This window comes from Lipotes vexillifer, unplaced genomic scaffold (assembly GCF_000442215.2).
Source record: "Lipotes vexillifer unplaced genomic scaffold, Lipotes_vexillifer_v1.1 scaffold729, whole genome shotgun sequence".
Classification (NCBI taxonomy): domain Eukaryota; kingdom Metazoa; phylum Chordata; class Mammalia; order Artiodactyla; family Lipotidae; genus Lipotes; species Lipotes vexillifer.
In genome coordinates, this window is record NW_006780914.1 from 1,983,636 (window position 1) to 2,003,127 (window position 19,492).

The following is a 19,492-nucleotide window of genomic DNA, read 5'->3' on the forward strand; positions in this document are numbered from 1 at the left end:
GCATGTGGGATCTTCCCGGACCGGGGCACGAACCCGTGTCCCCTGCATTGGCAGGAAGACTCTCAACCACTGCGCCACCTGGGAAGCCCAGAGAAACATTTTTGACTACATAGTTTTTATATTCTGATGACAGCATCTAAGTACACTCCAAGATGTAACATTTTACTTTAGACTGTGCTAGCTTTGGGATTTATTGAAGTGACCTTGCTTAGAAGACACTGAGGAATACAGAAGACCATTCTTTTAACCACGGTTTCGGAAAAGATAAAAAGAGACTTTTCCCATTGGGTCCTAAGAGAGCAAAGTCTCTGTTGTGGATCATGAAGGCATCTCATGGAGGTTCCAAGATTATGTTTTCAGGGACTTTGCTTTTTGAAAGCCTTACTTAATGTGGCGATACCTTCTGGAAGGAGTAGCTGAAAAAAAAGTTGATTCAGCTGATGAAAAATCAATTTTTGGTTTAGGAGAGTAAATCAGGTGCTTTCTTCTTTGGAAAAGAAGTCTTTTAGACAGAGACAGGCTTAATGAATGTGAACACCTGCTCTTGGCAAATCCCACTGAGGAAGAAAGGTAAGGGTTCCCCTCCGCCAACAAAGATGAAGGTGCAGTTCCTCATCACTTCAGGCAAGGTAGCCTGAACAGCCATTGCCAGGAGTCGGGGTGTTGCCCACAACCATGGTTCCTTTTCTATGTATAGAGTAGGGACAAAACTTTAAGCAGCAAGTCCCAGTGGGTAAGACAAAGCTATAAATGTATCTGCTTTAATATATAATTCTATAGGCTTTGTCTACTCTAGGCCAGAGTCTGAAGACCTGAAAAAGGCAAGTTGACTTACACAGTGGTGATTTTTGATTAAGACACTTGGATGGGCTATTAACTCAGCAACCTCTTATGAAGATAAAAGGTTAAAAAAATAAGTCCTTGAAGAGTTAATATCATTCTCAAAATTCAGATGTTGATAGGATCATCTTTGTCCAAATTCTACTTTGTTGATTCAGGTGAGAATCAAATGTTTTCTCTAAGATTGAAAGGAGGTTCTCAATGTAAGAGCCAGACTGCATCGTTTTCCTGACTTACATATGCTTTAGATGAATTCACGGAATAATTCATCTCTTCTTTTAACCCTAAAAAGATTTTAAAATTTTCTGAGCTTTTATCACACTTCTTCACCACCCGGGTATATTTATCTTCAAAATTCTGAATTAGATAAATAGAAAAAAAATATTCTAAAAGCTGTTTGGATTAGGATATCGATTATCAGGGAGACTGAGGGAAATGACATACATCAAGTATATATGTTAGGATGGACATTAAGGAAGATATTTTAACATATTATTTCATTTAATCATCACAATAACATTCTAAAATAGGTTTATTTTCTCTGTTTTATAGATGAATGTGCCACCTCAAAGCCAACATTCAAACCTATGCTTCCTTCCCATGCCTGTGCTTTTCCCATTGTTTTACTTTACTATTTATTTTACTTAATTTCCACCTCAGAAATATCATTGCTAATTATTTTAGGGAGAAATAAATGTAGATAAATACTCTAATTTCTATACCTCCATATTGAAGGAGGAGGATGCTACAAATGTGAAATGTGAAAAAAAAAGTAAATAAGCCAAGTTTCCAAATACCTGTACATTTGGCATCATCTAGTTAAATGATGCCTATGCTTATGCTTGGTGTCATTTATTTTTTAATGTTTTACTTGGTTATGTTGTTCTTAAAAATAGTTAATTTTTATATTTTATCCAACTTTATAATTGTTTTCAGCACAGCAGGAGCATTGTTCCATGCTAGTTACTCCATCTGTAACCAGAGCTAGAAGTTCCTATCTCAGGTGTTTGGAATTCTGCACTAATATGCTGTGGTGTGAATCCATAATCATGGATTTCTCAGGGAACTCTTTCTGGAGACTCATGTTCTCTAGTTCCAGAATATTTCCTTGAATTATGTCATTGATGAATTTCCTTCTTAATCTTCTTTATTTCTCTTTCCATGGACTTCAATTGTTTGAATTTTGCATTTCCTAAATTTCTCTTCTTTCTCATAGTTTCTCTTCTGTTGTACATTTGTCTTTTTCTCTACTTTATGAAAGCATTTTCTCAAGTTTAACTTCCAACGTTTTTGATTTTTATTTTCATTATTATGACATTAATTTAATTTTCAATTAAATTATTTTTTCTGATTATATAGATGTTCTTTTTGTAGCATCTTTTTTTTTATTGCTTTACTTTTTATTTCCTTGATTTTTTTTTTAACATCTTTATTGGGGTATAATTGCTTTACAATGGTGTGTTAGTTTCTGCTTTATAACAGAGTGAATCAGTTATACATATACATATGTTCCCAAATCTCTTCCCTCTTTGTCTCCCTCCCTCCCACCCTCCCTATCCCACCCCTCCAGACAGCCACAAAGAACCGAGCCGGTTTCCCTGTGCCATGCGGCTGCTTCCCACTGGCTATCTACCTTACGTTTGTTAGTATATATATGTCCATGTCTCTCTCTCGCCCTATCACACCTCACCCTTCCCCCTCCCCATATCCTCAAGTCTGTTCTCCAGTAGGTCTGTGTCTTTATTCCTGTTTTACCCCTAGGTTCTTCATAACATTTTTTTTTCTTAAATTCCATATATATGTGTTAGCATACGGTATTTGTCCTTCTCTTTCTGACTTACTTCACTCTGTATGACAGACTCTAGATCTATCCACCTCATTACAAATAGCTCAATTTCGTTTCTTTTTATGGCTGAGTAATATTCCATTGTATATATGTGCCACATCTTCTTTATCCATTCATCCGACGATGGGCACTTAGGTTGTTTCCATCTCCGGGCTATTGTAAATAGAGCTGCAATGAACATTTTGGTACATGACTCTTTCTGAATTCTGGTTTCCTCAGGGTATATACCTAGTAGTGGGATTGCTGGGTCATACGGTAGTTCTATTTGTAGTTTTTTAAGGAACCTCCATACTGTTCTCCATAGTGGCTGAACCAATTCACATTCCCACCAGGAGTGCAAGAGTGTTCCCTTTTCTCCACACTCTCTCAAGCATTTATTGTTTCTAGACTTTTTGATGATGGCCATTCTGACTGGTGTGAGATGATATCTCATTGTAGTTTTGATTTGCATTTCTCTAATGATTAATGATGTTGAGCATTCTTTCATGTGTTTGTTGGCAGTCTGTATATCTTCTTTGGAGAAATGTCTATTTAGGTCTTCTGCCCATTTTTGGATTGGGTTGTTTATTTTTTTGTTATTGAGCTGCATGAGCTGCCTGTAAATTTTAGAGATTAATCCTTTGTCAGTTGATTCATTTGCAAATATTTTCTCCCATTCTGAGGGCTGTCTTTTGGTCTTGTTTATGGTTTCCTTTGCTGTGCAAAAGCTTTGAAGTTTCATTAGGTCCCATTTGTTTATTTTTGTTTTTATCTCCATTACTCTAGGAGATGGGTCAAGAAGGATCTTGCTGTGATTTATGTCATAGAGTGTTCTGCCTATGTTTTCCTCTAAGAGTTTGATAGTTTCTGGCCTTACATTTAGGTCTTTAATCCATTTTGAGCTTATTTTTGTGTATGGTGTTAGGGAGTGATCTAATCTCATACTTTTACATGTACCTATCCAATTTTCCCAGCACCACTTATTGAAGAGGCTGTCCTTTCTCCACTGTATATTCCTGCCACCTTTATCAAAGATAAGGTGACCATATGTGCATGGGTTTATCTCTGGGCTTTCTATCCTATTCCATTGATCTATCTTTCTGTTTTTGTGCCAGTACCATACTGTCTTGATTACTGTAGCTTTGTAGTATAGTCTGAAGTCAGGCAGCCTGATTCCTCCAGCTCCATTTTTTGTTCTCAAGATTGCTTTGGCTATTCGGGGTCTTTTGTGTTTCCATACAAATTGTGAAATTTTTTGTTCTAGTTCTGTGAAAAATGCCAGTGGTAGTTTGATAGGGATTGCATTGAATCTATAGATTGCTTTGGGGAGTAGAGTCATTTTCACAATGTTGATTCTTCCAATCCAAGAACATGGTATATCTCTCCATCTGTTTGTATCATCTTTAATTTCTTTCATCAGTGTCTTATAATTTTCTGCATACAGGTCTTTTGTCTCCTTAGGTAGGTTTATTCCTAGATATTTTATTCTTTTTGTTGCAATGGTAAATGGGAGTGTTTTCTTGATTTCACTTTCAGATTTTTCATCATTAGTATATAGGAATGCCAGAGATTTCTGTGCATTAATTTTGTATCCTGCTACTTTACCAAATTCATTGATTAGCTCTAGTAGTTTTCTGGTAGCATCTTTAGGATTCTCTATGTATAGTATCATGTCATCTGCAAACAGTGACAGCTTTACTTCTTCTTTTCCGATTTGGATTCCTTTTATTTCCTTTTCTTCTCTGATTGCTGTGGCTAAAACTTCCAAACCTATGTTGAATAAGCATGGTGAGAGTGGGCAACCTTGTCTTGTTCTTGACCTTAGTGGAAATGCTTTCAGTTTTTCGCCATTGAGGATGATGTTGGCTGTGGGCTTGTCATATACGGCCTTTATTATATTGAGGAAAGTTCCCTCTACACCTACTTTCTGCAGGGTTTTTATCATAAATGGGTGTTGAATTTTGCCGAAAGCTTTCTCTGCATCTATTGAGATGATCATATGGTTTTTCCCCTTCAATTCGTTAATATGGTGTATCACATTGATACACATTGATAGATCTATCAATCTATCACATTGATAGATTTGCGTATATTGAAGAATCCTTGCATTCCTGGAATAAACCCCACTTGATCATGGTGTATGATCCTTTTAATGTGCTTTTGCATCTATGTTCATCAGTGATATTGGCCTGTAGTTTTCTTTCTTTGTGACATCCTTGTCTGGTTTTGGTATCAAGGTGATGGTGGCCTCGTAGAATGAGTTTGGGAGTGTTCCTCCCTCTGCTATATTTTGGAAGAGTTTGAGAAGGATAGGTGTTAGCTCTTCTCTAAATGTTTGATAGAATTCGCCTGTGAAGCCATCTGGTCCTGGGCTTTTGTTTGTTGGAAGATTTTTAATCACAGTTTCAATTTCAGTGTTTGTGATTGGTCTGTTCATATTTTCTATTTCTTCCTGATTCAGTCTTGGCAGTTTGTGCATTTCTAAGAATTTGTCCATTTCTTCCAGATTGTCCATTTTATTGGCATAGAGTTGCTTGTAGTAATCCCTCATGATTTTTTGTATTTCTGCAGTGTCAGTTGTTACTTCTCCTTTTTCATTTCTGATTCTATTGATTTGAGTCTTCTCCCTTATTTTCTTGATGAGTCTGGCTAATGGTTTATCAATTTTGTTAATCTTCTCAAAGAACCAGCTTTTAGTTTTATTGATCTTTGCTATTGTTTCCTTCATTTCTTTTTCATTTATTTCTGATCTGATTTTTATGATTTCTTTCCTTCTGCTAACTCTGGGGTTTTTTTGTTCTTCTTTCTCTAATTGCTTGAGGTGCAAGGTTAGGTTGTTTATTCGAGATGTTTCCTGCTTCTTAAGGTGGGCTTGTATTGCTATAAACTTCCCTCTTAGAACTGCTTTTGCTGCATCCCATAGGTTTTGGGTCGTTGTATCTCCATTGTCATTTGTTTCTAGGTATTTTTTAATTTCCTCTTTGATTTCTTCAGTGATCACTTCGTTACTAAGTAGTGTATTGTTTAGCCTCCATGTGTTTGTATTTTTTACTGCTCTTTTCCTATAATTGATATCTAATCTCATGGCGTTGTGGTCGGAAAAGATACTTGATATAATTTCAATTTTCTTAAATTTACCAAGGCTTGATTTGTGACCCAAGATATGATCTATCCTGGAGAATGTTCCATGAGCACTTGAGAAAAATGTGTATTCTGTTGTTTTTGGATGGAGTGTCCTATAAATATCAATTAAGTCCATCCTGTTTAATGTATCATTTAAAGCTTGTGTTTCCTTATTTATTTTCATTTTGGATGATCTGTCCATTGGTGAAAGTGGGGTGTTGAAGTCCCCTACTATGAATGTGTTACTGTCGATTTCCCCTTTTATGGCTGCTAGTTTTTGCCTTATGTATTGAGGTGCTCCTATGTTGGGTGCATAAATATTTACAATTGTTATATCTTCTTCTTGGATCGATCCCTTAATCATTATGTAGTGTCCTTCTTTGTCTCTTCTGATAGTCCTTATTTTAAAGTCTATTTTGTCTGATATGAGAATTGCTACTCCAGCTTTCTTTTGGTTTCCATTTGCATGGAATATCTTTTTCCATCCCCTTACTTTCAGTCTGTATGTGTCTCTAGGTCTGAAGTGGGTCTCTTGTAGACAGCATATATATGGGTCTTGTTTTTGTATCCATTCAGCCAATCTGTGTCTTTTGGTGGGAGCATTTAGTCCATTTACATTTAAGGTAATTATCGATATGTATGTTCCTATTCCCATTTTCTAAATTGTTTTGGGTTCGTTATTATAGGACTTTTCCTTCTCTTGTGTTTTTGTCTAGAGAAGTTCCTTTAGCATTTGTTGTAAAGCTGGTTTGGTGGTGCTGAACTCTCTCAGCTTTTGCTTGTCTGTAAAGGTTTTAATTTCTCCATCAAATCTGAATGAGATCCTTGCTGGGTAGAGTAATCTTGGTTGCAGGTTTTTCTCCTTCATCACTTTCAGTATGTCCTGCCACTCCCTTCTGGCTTGTAGAGTTTCTGCTGAGAGATCAGCTGTTAACCTTATGGGGATTCCCTTGTGTGTTATTTGTTGTTTTTCCCTTGCTGCTTTTAATATGCTTTCTTTGTATTTAGTTTTTGACAGTTTGATTAATATGTGTCTTGGCGTATTTCTCCTTGAATTTATCCTGTATGGGACTCTCTGTGCTTCCTGGACTTGATTAACGATTTCCTTTCCCATATTAGGGAAGTTTTCAACTATAATCTCTTCAAATATTTTCTCAGTCCCTTTCTTTTTCTCTTCTTCTTCTGGAACCCCTATAATTCGAATGTTGGTGCGTTTAATGTTGTCCCAGAGGTCTCTGAGACTGTCCTCAGTTCTTTTCATTCTTTTTTCTTTATTCTGCTCTGCAGTAGTTATTTCCACTATTTTATCTTCCAGGTCACTTATCCGTTCTTCTGCCTCATTTATTCTGCTATTGATCCCATCTAGAGTATTTTTCATTTCATTTATTGTGTTGTTCATCATTGTCTGTTTCATCTTTATTTCTTCTAGGTCCTTGTTAACTGCTTCTTGCATTTTGTCCATTCTATTTCCAAGATTTTGGATCATCTTTACTATCATTATTCTGAACTCTTTTTCAGGTAGACTGCCTATTTCCTCTTCATTTGTTAGGTCTGGTGGGTTTTTATCCTGCTCCTTCATCTGCTGTGTGTTTTTCTGTCTTCTCATTTTGCTTATCTTACTGTGATTGGGTTCACCTTTTTGCAGGCTGCAAGTTCGTAGCTCCCGTTGTTTTTGATGTCTGTCTCCAGTGGCTAAGGTTGGTTCAGTGCGTTGTGTAGGCTTCCTGGTGGAGGGGACTAGTGGCTGTGTTGTGGTGTATGAGGCTAGATCTTGTCTCTCTAGTGGGCAGGTCCACGTCTGGTGGTGTGTTTTGGGGTGTCTGTGGACTTATTATGATTTTAGGCAGCCTCTCTGCTAGTGGGTGGGGTTGTGTTCCTGTTTTGCTATATGGTTGGCATAGGTTGTCCAGCACTGTAGCTTGCTGGTCGTTGAGCGAAGCTGGGTGCTGGTGTTGAGATGGAGATCTCTGGGAGATTTTCGCCGTTTGATATTATGTGGGGCTGGGAGGTCTCTTCTTGACGAGTGTTCTGAAGTTGGCTCTCCCACCTCAGAGGCAGAGTCCTGACTCCTGGCTGGAGCAGCAAGAGCCTTTCATCCACTCGGCTCAGAATAAAAGGGAGAGAAAGTAGAGAGAATTAGTATAAGTAGGAGGAAATAGGAAAGAAAGAAAGAAAGAAAGAAAGAGAGGAGGGAAGGAAGGAAGGAGGGAAGGAAGAAAGAAAGAAAGAAGAAAAGAAAGGAAGAAGGCAAGAAGGAAAGAAAGGAGGGAGGGAGGGAGGAGGGAAGGAAGGAAGGAATGAGGGAAGGAAGGAAAAAATACAGAAAGAAAGAAGATACAGTAAAATAAAATAAAGTATAATAAAGTTATTGAATTAAAAAAATAATTATTTAGAGGAAAAAAAAAAGGGAAGGATAGAACCTTAGGACAAATGGTGGAAGCAAAGTTATAGAGACAAAATCTTACATAGAAGCATACACATATACCCTCACAAAAAGAGGTAAAGTGGAAAAAATCATAAAACTTGCTCTCCAAGTCCACCTCCTCAATTTGGGACGATTCGTTGTCTCAAAAAGGGAAGGAAGGAAGGAAAGATAGAAAGAAGGTAAAGTATAACAGAGTTCTTTAAATTAAAATTAATTATTAAGAAAAAAATTAAAAAAAAAAATGGTCGGATAGAACGCTGGGACAAATGGTGGAAGCAAACCTATACAGACAAGATCTCACACAGAAGCATACACATACACATTCACAAAAAGAGGAAAAGGGGAAAAAATCATAGATCTTGCTCTAGAAGTCCGCCTCCTCAATTTGGGATGATTCGCTGTCTATTCATGTATTCCACAGAGGCAGGGTACATCAAATTGATTGTGTAGCTTTAATCCGCTGTTTCTGAGGCTGCTGGGAGAGATTTCCCTTTTTCTTCTTTGTTCTCACAGCTCACAGGGGCTCAGCTTTCCTAGTGTGTGGAGACCTTTCCTCCTTCACGGCTCCCTCCCACTGGTGCAGGTGCCGTCCCTATTCTTTTGTCTCTGTTTTTTCTTTTTTCTTTTTCCCTACCCAGGTACGTGGGGACTTTCTTGCCTTTTGGGAGGGCTGAGGTCTTCTGCCAGCGTTCAATAGGTGTTCTGTAGGAGTTGTTCCACATGTAGATGTATTTCTGGTGTATTTGTGGGGAGGAAGGTGATCTCCGCGTCTTACTCCTCCGCCATCTTTCCACCGCTCCCCCTGTAGCATGTTGTTATTATCTCATGGACATAATAGTTTTTTATATTTTTCTGACAACATTAATATAGTCCTTTAAAAAGTTTTATTCTTCTTTTATAGTCTTATTGCCTCCATTTTGCCTTTTTTCTTGTTACTTGTTTTATTTACTGTCTTCCATGCTATAATTTCAGTGTCCTGTATATTTCTTTTCTGCTTAAGATTAAGAGATAGTGACTGTAAAGCTGAAAGAATCTCTGAGTTCAGGAATGAGGCTTATTAACTGTGATTTTCACTATATATAATATGGCTGGTGAAAGTGTGTATATTACTTAGGTATGCTATCTACTGTACCTAGTAAAGCCAAAGTGTTTAATGACTAAAATACACATAAAAATTATTTCTTGCTCATATAATAGTATTGAACACAAAATTATGTTGGAGAACATCCCTTCTCCACACAATTATTTAGTGGCCTATACCAACAGAGGCTTTGCCATTTTTAATACATGCTGTTCAAGGTCACCTTGGAGGTTGTCTATATTTCAACCAGGTCAAAAGAGAAAGGAACATACAGGAAAGCTATCTGAAAAGGTTTTATGGACCTGCCAGGCCTAGAAGAGGTGCACATTGGTTCCACTCATATTTCATCACCATCATTTTGCATATACATTTGTAAGTTGAGAAATATGACTCTGGCTGGGCAGCCCCTTCCCAATGGCAAATCTATGGAAGCAGATGATAATTTTTGTTATATATCTAGTTATCACTTCCACATTGTATGTATATTTTATTTTATTTTCTGGCTAAGTCAGATTGCTCAGAAGAGAAGGTATAGAAGCTAGCACTTTGAGACCCAACCTAGTTAGGGAAGAAAATAGTGTGGGAAGAGTCTCAGTCTCTAGAATATATACATTGACTTAAAGCACCTCCTTAGAGTATGGGAATCCATCCGCAAGTATGTCAACTTTTTTTCACCTTCTTTAGATAATAAGGCTTCAGTCTTATGTGTAGTGAGAAAGGGGAATTTGCCCACAAACATGGAGTAAAGGAAGAGGTATAGGGATTTAACTTCTTTGTAAACATAATCTAACCTTTTTTTTTTTAAGCTCTATCCCTCTCTGTCCACGTTTCTCAAAGCATCTAATGCATCTGCTTCTTTAAAATTTCTTTTGTCTTTATCTACTGCTGGATTAGGATCTAGTTTTCTCAGATCCTGTACGTCAGTCACCAGTTATCAAGCTCTCAAAATTTTGTTCTACTTTGCAAAATTTTGTTTTGTTCTTCTTTATTCTTTTTTTTTAAACATCTTTATTGGAGTATAATTGCTTTACAATGGTGTGTTAGTTTCTGCTGTATAACAAATTGAATCAACTATCAATATACATATATCCCCATATCTCCTCCCTCTTGCATCTCCCTCCCACCCTCCTTATCCCACCCCTCCAGGTGGTTACAAAGCACCGAGCTGACCTCCCTGTGCTATGCGGCTGCTTCCCACTAGCTCTCTGTTTTACATTTGGTTGTGTATATATGTCCATGCCACTCTCTCACTTCATCCCAGCTTACCCTTTCCCCTCCCCGTGTCCTCAAGTCCATTCTCTACATCTGCATCTTTATTGCTCTCCTGCCCCTAGGTTTTTCAGAACCCCCCTTCTTTTTTTTAGATTCCATATATATGTGTTAGCATACAGTATTTGTTTTTCTTTTTCTGACTTACTTCACTCTGTATGACAGACTCTAGGGCCATTCACCTCGCTACAAATAACTCAATTTTGTTTCTTTTTATGGCTGAGTAATATTCCATTTGGTATATGAGCCACATCTTCTTTCTCCATTCATCTGTCTATGGACACTTAGGTTGCTTCCATGTCCTGGCTATTGTTAATCGAGCTGCATTGAACATTGTGGTCCATGACTCCTTTTGAATTATGGTTTTCTCAGGGTATATGCCCAGGAGTGGGATTGCTGGGTCATATGGTAGTTCTGTTTTTAGTTTTTTAAGGAACCTCCATACTGTTCTCCATAGTGGCTGTATCAATTTACATTCCCAACAAAAGTGCAAGAGGGTTCCCTATTCTCTACACCCTCTCTGGCATTTATTGTTTGTAGATTTTTTGATGATGGCCATTCTGACTGGTGTGAGGTGATACCTCATTGTAGTTTTGATTTGCATTTCTCTAATGATTAGTGACGTTGAGCATCCTATCATGTGTTTGTTGGCAATCTGTATATCTTCTTTGGAGAAATGTCTATTTAGGTCTTCCACCCATTTTTGGATTAGGTTGTTTGTTTTTTCGATACTGAGCTGCAGGAGCTGCTGGTACATTTTGGAGATTAATCCTTTGTCAGTTGCTTCATTTGCAAATATTTTCTCCCATCCTGAGGGTTGTCTTTTCCTCTTGTTTATATTTTCCTTTGCTGTTCAAAAGCTTTTAAGTTTCTTTAGGTCCCATTTGTTTTTTTGTTTGTTTGTTTTTATTTCCATTTCTCTTGGAGGTGGGTCAAAAATGATCTTGCTCTGATTTATGTCATAGAGTGTTCAGTCTGTTTTCCTCCACGAGTTTTATGGTGTCTGGCCTTACATTTAGCTCTTTAATCCATTTTGAGTTTAGTTTTGTGTATGGTGTTAGGGAGTGTTCTGATTTCATTCTTTCATGTGTAGCTGTCCAGTTTTCCCAGCACCACTTATTGAAGAGGCTGTCTTTTCTCCATTGTATATTCTTGCCTCCTTTATCAAAAATAAGGTAACCATGTGTGAGTGGGTTTATCTCTGGGTTTTCTATCCTGTTCCATTGATCTATATTTCTGTTTTTGTGCCAGTACCATACTGTCTGGATTACTGTAGCCTTGTAGTATAGTCTGAAGTCCTGCAGCCTGATTCCTCCAGCTCAGTTTTTCTTTCTCAAGATTGCTTTGGCTATTCAGGGTCTTTCGTGTTTCCGTACCAATTGTGAAATTTTTTGTTCTAATTCTGTGAAAAATGTCATTGGCAGTTTGACAGGGATTGCATTGAATCAGTAGATTGCTTTGGGTAGTATAGTCATTTTCACAATGTTGATTCTTCGAAACCGAGAACATGGTGTATCTCTCCATCTGTTTGTAACATCTTTAATTTCTTTCATCAGTGTCTTATAGTTTACTGCATACAGGTCTTTTGTCTCCTCAGGTAGGTTTATTCCTAGGTATTTTATTCTTTTTGTTGCAATGGTAAATGGGAGTGTTTCTTTAATTTCTCTTCAGATTTTTCATCATTAGTGTATAGGAATGCAAGAGATTACTGTGCATTAATTTTGTATTCTGCTACTTTACCAAATTCATTGATTAGCTCTACTAGTTTTCTGGTAGCATCTTTAGGATTCTCTATGTATAGTATCATGTCATCTGCAAACAGTGACAGCTTTACTTCTTGTCTGATTTGAATTCCTTTTATTTCTTTTTCTTCTCTGATTGCTGTGACTAAAGCTTCCAAAATTATGTTGAATAGTAGTGGTGACAGTGGACAACCTTGTCTTGTTCCTGATCTTAGAGGAAAGGGTTTCAGTTTTTCACCGTGGAGAACGATGTTGGCTGTGGGTTTGTCATATATGGCCTTTATTATGTTGAGGTAAGTTCCCTCTATGCCTGCTTTCTCGAGGGTTGTTATCATAAATGGGTGTTGAATTTTGTTGAAAGCTTTTTCTGCATCTATTGAGATGATCCTATGGTTTTTCTCCTTCAGTTTGTTATTATGGTTTATCACATTGATTGATTTGCATATATTGAAGAATTCTTGTATTCCTGGGATAAACCCCACTTGATCATGGTTTATGATCCTTTTAATGTGCTGTTGAATTCTGTTTTGTAGTATTTTGTTGAGGATTTTTGCATCTATGTTCATCAGTGATGTTGGCCTGTAGTTTTCTTGCTTGTGACAGCTTTCTCTGGTTTTCATATCCGGGTGATGGTGGCCTCATAGAATGAGTTTGGGAGTGTTTCTGCCTCTGCTATATTTTGGAAGAGTTTGAGAAGGATACTCTTCTCTCAGTGTTTGATAGAATTTGCCTGTGAAGCCACCTGGTCCTGGACTTTTGTTGGTTGGAAGATTTTTAATCACAGTCTCAATTTCAGTGCTTATGATTGGTTGGTTTATATTTTCTATTTCTTGTTGGTTGAGTCGCAGAAGGTTGTGCTTTTCTAAGAATTTGTCCATTTCTTTGTGGTTTTCCTTTTTATGTCATATAGTTGCTTGCAGTAATCTCTCATGATCCTTTGTATTTATGCAATGTCAGTTATTACTTATCCTTTTTCCTTTCTACTTCTACTGATTTGAGTCTTCTCCCTTTTTTTTTTTTTTTTGATGAGTCTGGCTAATGGCTTATCAATTTTGTTTATTTTCTCAAAGAACCAGCGTTTAGTTTTATTGATCTTTGTTATCGTTTTCTTCATTTCTTTTTCTTTTATTTCTGATCTGATCTTTATGATTTCTTTCCTCCTGCTAACTTTTGGGTTTTTTTGTTCTTCTTTCTCTAATTGCTTTAGGTGAAAGGTTTGGTTGTTTATTTGAGATGTTTCTTGTTTCTTAAGGTAGGATTGTATTGCTATAAACTTCCCTCTTAGAACTGCTTTTGCTGCATTCTACATGTTTTTGGGTGGTCGTGTTTTCATTGTCATTTGTTTCTAGGTATTTTATGATTTCTTCTTTGATTTCTTCAGTGATCTCTTGGTTATTTAGAAGCATAATGTTTAGCCTCCATGTGTTTGTATTTTTAACATAATTTTTTCCTGTACTTGATATCTAGACTCAAAGCGTTGTGGTCAGAAAACATACTTGATATGATTTCAATTTTCTTAAATTTACCAAGGCTTGATTTGTGACCCAAGGTATGATCTATCTTGGATAATGTCCCATGAGCACTTGAGAAGAAAGTGTGTTCTGCTGTTTTTGGATGGAATGTACTATAAATATCAGTTAAGTCCATCATGTTTAATGTAACATTTAAAGTTTTTGTTTCCTTATTTATTTTCATTTTGGATGATCTGTCCATTGATGAAAGTGGGGTGTTAAAGTCCCCTACTATGATTGTGTTACTGTCGATTTCCCCTTTTATGGCTGTTAGTATTTGCCTTATGTATTGAGGTGCTCGTATGTTGGGTGCATAAATATTTACAATTTTTACATCTTCTTCTTGGATTGGTCCCTTAATCATTATATTGTGTCCTCTTTGTCTCTTGTAATAGCGTTTATTTTAAAGTCTATTTTGTCGGATATGAGAATTGCTACTCCAGCTTTCTTTTGATTTCCATTTGCGTGGAATATCTTTTTCCATCCCCTCACTTTCAGTCTGTATGTGTCCCTAGGTCTGAAGTGGGTGTCTTGTAGATAGCATATATATGTGTCTTTTGTTTTTTTGTTTTTTTGTTTTACATCTTTATTGGAATATAATTGCTTTACAATTGTGTATTAGTTTCTGCTTTGTAACAAAGTGAATCAGTTATACATATACATATGTTCCCATATCTCTTCCCTCTTTCATCTCCTCCATCCCACCCTCGCTATCCCCACCCCTCTAGGTGGTCACAAAGCACCGAGCTCATCTCCCTGTGCTATGCGGCTGCTTCCCACTAGCTATCTGTTTTGCGTTTGGTAGTGTATATATGCCCATGCCACTCTCTTGCTTTGTCACAGCTTACCCTTCCCCCTCCCCATATCCTCAAGTCCATTCTCTAGTAGGTCTGTGTCTTTATTCCTGTCTTACCCCCAGGTTCTTCATGACATTGTATTTTTCTCTTAAATTCCATATATATATGTTAGCATACGGTATTTGTCTTTCTTTTTCTGACTTACTTCACTCTGTATGACAGACTCTAGGTCCATCCACCTCATTACAAATAGCTCAATTTCAGTTCTTTTTATGGCTGAGTAATATTCCATTGTATATATGTGCCACATCTTCTTTATCCATTCATCCGATGACGGGCACTTAGGTTGTTTCCATCTCCAAGCTATTGTAAATAGAGCTGCAGTGAACATTTTGGTACATGACTCTTTTTGAATTATGGTTTCCTCAGGGTATATGCCCAGTAGTGGGATTGCTGGGTCATATGGTAGGTCTATTTGTAGTTTTTTAAGGAACCTCCATACTGTTCTCCATAGTGGCTGAACCAGTTCACATTCCCACCAGCAGTGCAAGAGTGTTCCCTTTTCTTTACAACCTCTCCAGCATTTATTGTTTCTAGATTTTTTGATGATGGCCATTCTGACTGGTGTGAGATGATATCTCATGGTAGTTTTGATTTGCATTTCTCTAATGATTAATAATATTGAACATTCTTTCATGTGTTTGTTGGTGGTCTGTATATCTTCTTTGGAGAAATGTCTATTTAGGTCTTCTGCCCATTTTTGGATTGCATTATTTGTTTTTTTGTTATTGAGCTGCCTGAGCTGCTTATAAATTTTGGAGATTAATCCTTTGTCAGTTGCTTCATTTGCAAATGTTTTCTCCCATTCTGAGGGTTGTCTTTTGATCTTGTTTATGGTTTCCTTGGCTGTGCAAAAGCTTTGAAGTTTCATTAGGCCCCACTTGTTTATTTTTGTTTTTATTTCCGTTTAACTAGGAGGTGGGTCAAAAAGGATCTTGCTGTGATTTATGTCATAGAGTGTTCTGCCTATGTTTTTCTCTAAGAGTTTGATAGTTTCTGGTCTTACATTTAGGTCTTTAGTCCATCTTGAGCTTATTTTCGTGTATGGTGTTAGGGAGTGATCTAATCTCATACTTTTACATGTACCCGTCCAGTTTTCCCAGCACCACTTATTGAAGAGGCTGTCCTTTCTCCACTGTACATTCCTGCCTCCTTTATCAAAGGTAAGGTGACTGTATGTGTGTGGGTTTATCTCTGGGCTTTCTATTCTGTTCCATTGATCTATCCTTCCATTTTTGTGCCAGTACCATACTGTCTTGATTACTGTAGCTTTGTAGTATAGTCTGAAGTCAGGGAGCCTGATTCCTCCAGCTATGTTTTTCGTTCTCAAGTTTGCTTTGGCTATTCGGGGTCTTTTGTGTTTCCATACAAATTGTGAAATTTTTTGTTCTAATTCTGTGAAAAATGCCACAGAATTCGGGGTAGTTTGATAGGGATTGCATTGAATCTGTAGATTGCTTTGGGTAGTAGAGTCATTTTTACAATGTTGATTCTTCCAATCCAAGAACATGGTATATCTCTCCATCTGTTTGTATCCTCTTTAATTTCTTTCATCAGTGTCTTATAATTTTCTGCATACAGGTCTTTTGTCTCCTTAGGTAGGTTTATTCCTAGATATTTTATTCTTTATGTTGCAGTGGTAAATGGGAGTGTTTTCTTGATTTCACTTTCAGATTTTTCATCATTAGTGTATAGGAATGCCAGAGATTTCTATGCATTAATTTTGTATCCTGCTACTTTACCAAATTCATTGGTTAGCCCTAGTAGTTTTCTGGTAGCATTATTAGGATTCTCTATGTACAGTATCATGTCATCTGCAAACAGTGACAGCTTTACTTCTTCTTTTCCGATTTGGATTCCTTTTCTTTTCTTTTCTTCTCTGTTTCCTGTGGCTAAAACTTCCAAAATTATGTTGAATAAGAGTAGTGAGAGTGGGCACCCTTGTCTTGTTCCTGATCTTAGTGGAAATGCTTTTAGTTTTTCACCATTGAGGACAATGTTGGCTGTGGGTTTGTCATATATGGCCTTTATTATGTTGAGGAAAGTTCCCTCTACACCTACTTTCTGCAGGGTTTTTATCATAAATGGGTGTTGAATTTTGTCAAAAGCTTTCTCTGCATCTATTGAGATGATCATATGGTTTTTATCCTTCAGTTTGTTAATATGGTATATCACGTTGATTGATTTGCATATATTGAAGAATCTTTGCATTCCTGGGATAAATCCCACTTGATCATGGTTTATGATCCTTTTAATGTGCTGTTGGATTCTTTTTTGTAGTATTTTGTTGAGGATTTTTGCATCTATGTTCATCAGTGTTATTGGCCTGTAGTTTTCTTTCTTTGTGACCTCATTGTCTGGTTTTGGTATCAGCGTGATAGTGGCCTTGTAGAATGCGTTTGGGAGTGTTCCTCCCTCTGCTATATTTTGGAAGTGTTTGAGAAGGATAGGTGTTAGCTCTTCTCTAAATTTTTGATAGAATTCACCTCTGAAGCCATCTGGTTCTGGGCTTTTGTTTGTTGGAAGATTTTTAATGACAGTTTCAATTTCAGTGCTTGTGATTGGTCTGTTCATATTTTCTATGTCTTCCTGATTCAGTCTTGGCAGTTTGTGCATTTCTAAGAATTTGTCCATTTCTTCCAGATTGTCCATTTTATTGGCATAGAGTTGCTTGTAGTAATCCCTCATGATTTTTTGTATTTCTGCAGTGTCAGTTGTTACTTCTCCTTTTTCATTTCTGATTCTATAGATTTAAGTCTTCTCCCCATTTTTCTTGATGAGTCTGGCTAATGGTTTATCAATTTTGTTTATCTTCTCAAAGAACCAGCTTTTAGTTTTATTGATCTTTGCTGTTGTTTCCTTCATTTCTTTTTCATTTATTTCTGATCTGATTTTTATGATTTCTTTCCTTCTGCTAAGTTTTGGTTTTTTTTGTTCTTCTTTCTCTAATTGATTTAGGTGCAATGTTAGGTTGTTTATTTGAGATGTTTCCTGTTTCTTAAGGTGGGCTTGTATTGCTATAAACTTCCCTCTTAGAACTGCTTTTGCTGCATCCCATAGGTTTTGGGTCGTCGTGTCTCCATTGTCACTTGTTTCTAGGTATTTTTTGATTTCCTCTTTCATTTCTTCAGTGATCACTTCATTATTAAGTAGTGTATTGTTTAGCCTTCGTGTGGTTGTATTTGTTACAGATCTTTTCCTTTTATTCATATCTAGTCTCATAGCGTTGTGGTCAGAAAAGATACTTGATAACAATTTCAATTTTCTTAAATTTACCAGTGCTTCATTTGTGACCCAAGATAAGATCTATCCTGGAGAATGTTCCATGAGCACTTGAGAAAAATATGCATTCTATTGTTTTTGGATGGAATGTCCTATAAATATCATTTAAGTCCATCTTGTTTAATGTATCATTTAAAGCTTGTGTTTCCTTATTTATTTTCGTTTTGGATGATCTGTCCATTGGTGAAAGTGGGGTGTTAACGTCCCCTACTATGAATGTGTTACTGTATATTTCCCCTTTTATGGCCGTTAGTATTTGCGTTATATATTGAGGTGCTCCTATGTTGGGTGCATAAATATTTACAACTGTTTTATCTTCTTCTTGAATCGATCCCTTGATCATTATGTAGTGTCCTTCTTTGTCTCTTGTAATAGTCTTTATTTTAAAGTCTATTTTGTCTGATATGAGAATTGCTATTCCAGCTTTCTTTTGGTTTCCATTTGCATGGTGTATCTTTTTCCATCCCCTTACTTTCAGCCTGTATGTGTCTCTATGTGTGAAGTGGGTCTCTTGTAGACAGAATATATATGGGTCTTTTTTTTGTATCCATTCAGCCAACCTGTGTCTTTTGTAGGGAGCATTTAGTCCATTTACATTTAAGGTAATTATCGATATGAATGTTCCTATTCCCATTTTCTTAATTGTTTTGGGTGTGTTATTGTAGGTTTTTTCTTTCTCTTGTGTTTCCTGCCTAGGGAAGTTCCTTTAGCATTTGTTTTAAAGCTGGTTTGGTGGTGCTGAACTCTCTCAGCTTTTGCCTATCTGTAAAGGTTTTAATTTCTCCCTCAAATCTGAATGAGATCCTTGCTGGGTAGAGTAATCTTGGTTGCAGGTTTTTCTCCTCCATCACTTTAAATATGTCCTGCCAGTCCCTTCTGGCTTGCAGAGTTTCTGCTGAAAGATCATCTGTTAACCTTATGGAGATTCCCTTGTGTGTTATTTGTTGCTTTTCCCTTGCTGCTTTTAATATTTTTTCTTTGTATTTAATTTTTGACAGTTTGATTAATATGTGTCTTGGCACATTTCTCCTTGGATTTATCCTGTATGGGACTCTCTGTGCTTCCTGGACTTGATTAACTATTTCTTTTCCCATATTAGGGAAGTTTTCAACTATAATTTCTTCAAAAATTTTCTCAGTTCCTTTCTTTTTCTCTTCTTCTGGAACCCCTATAATTCTAATGTTGGTGCGTTTAATGTTGTCCCAGAGGTCTCTGAGACTGTCCTCAGTTCTTTTCATTCTTTTTTCTTTATTCTGCTCTGCAGTAGTTATTTCCACTATTTTATCTTCCAGGTCACTTATCTGTTCCTCTGCCTCAGTTATTCTGCTATTGATCCCATCTAGAGTATTTTTAATTTAATTTATTGTGTTGTTCATTGTTGCTTGTTTCATCTTTAATTCTTCTAGGTCCTTTTTAAATGTTTCTTGTGTTTTTTCTATTCTATTTCCAAGATTTTGGATCATCTGTAGTATCATTATTCTGAATTCTTCAGGTAGACTGCCTATTTCCTCTTCATTTGTTAGGTCTGGTGGGTTTT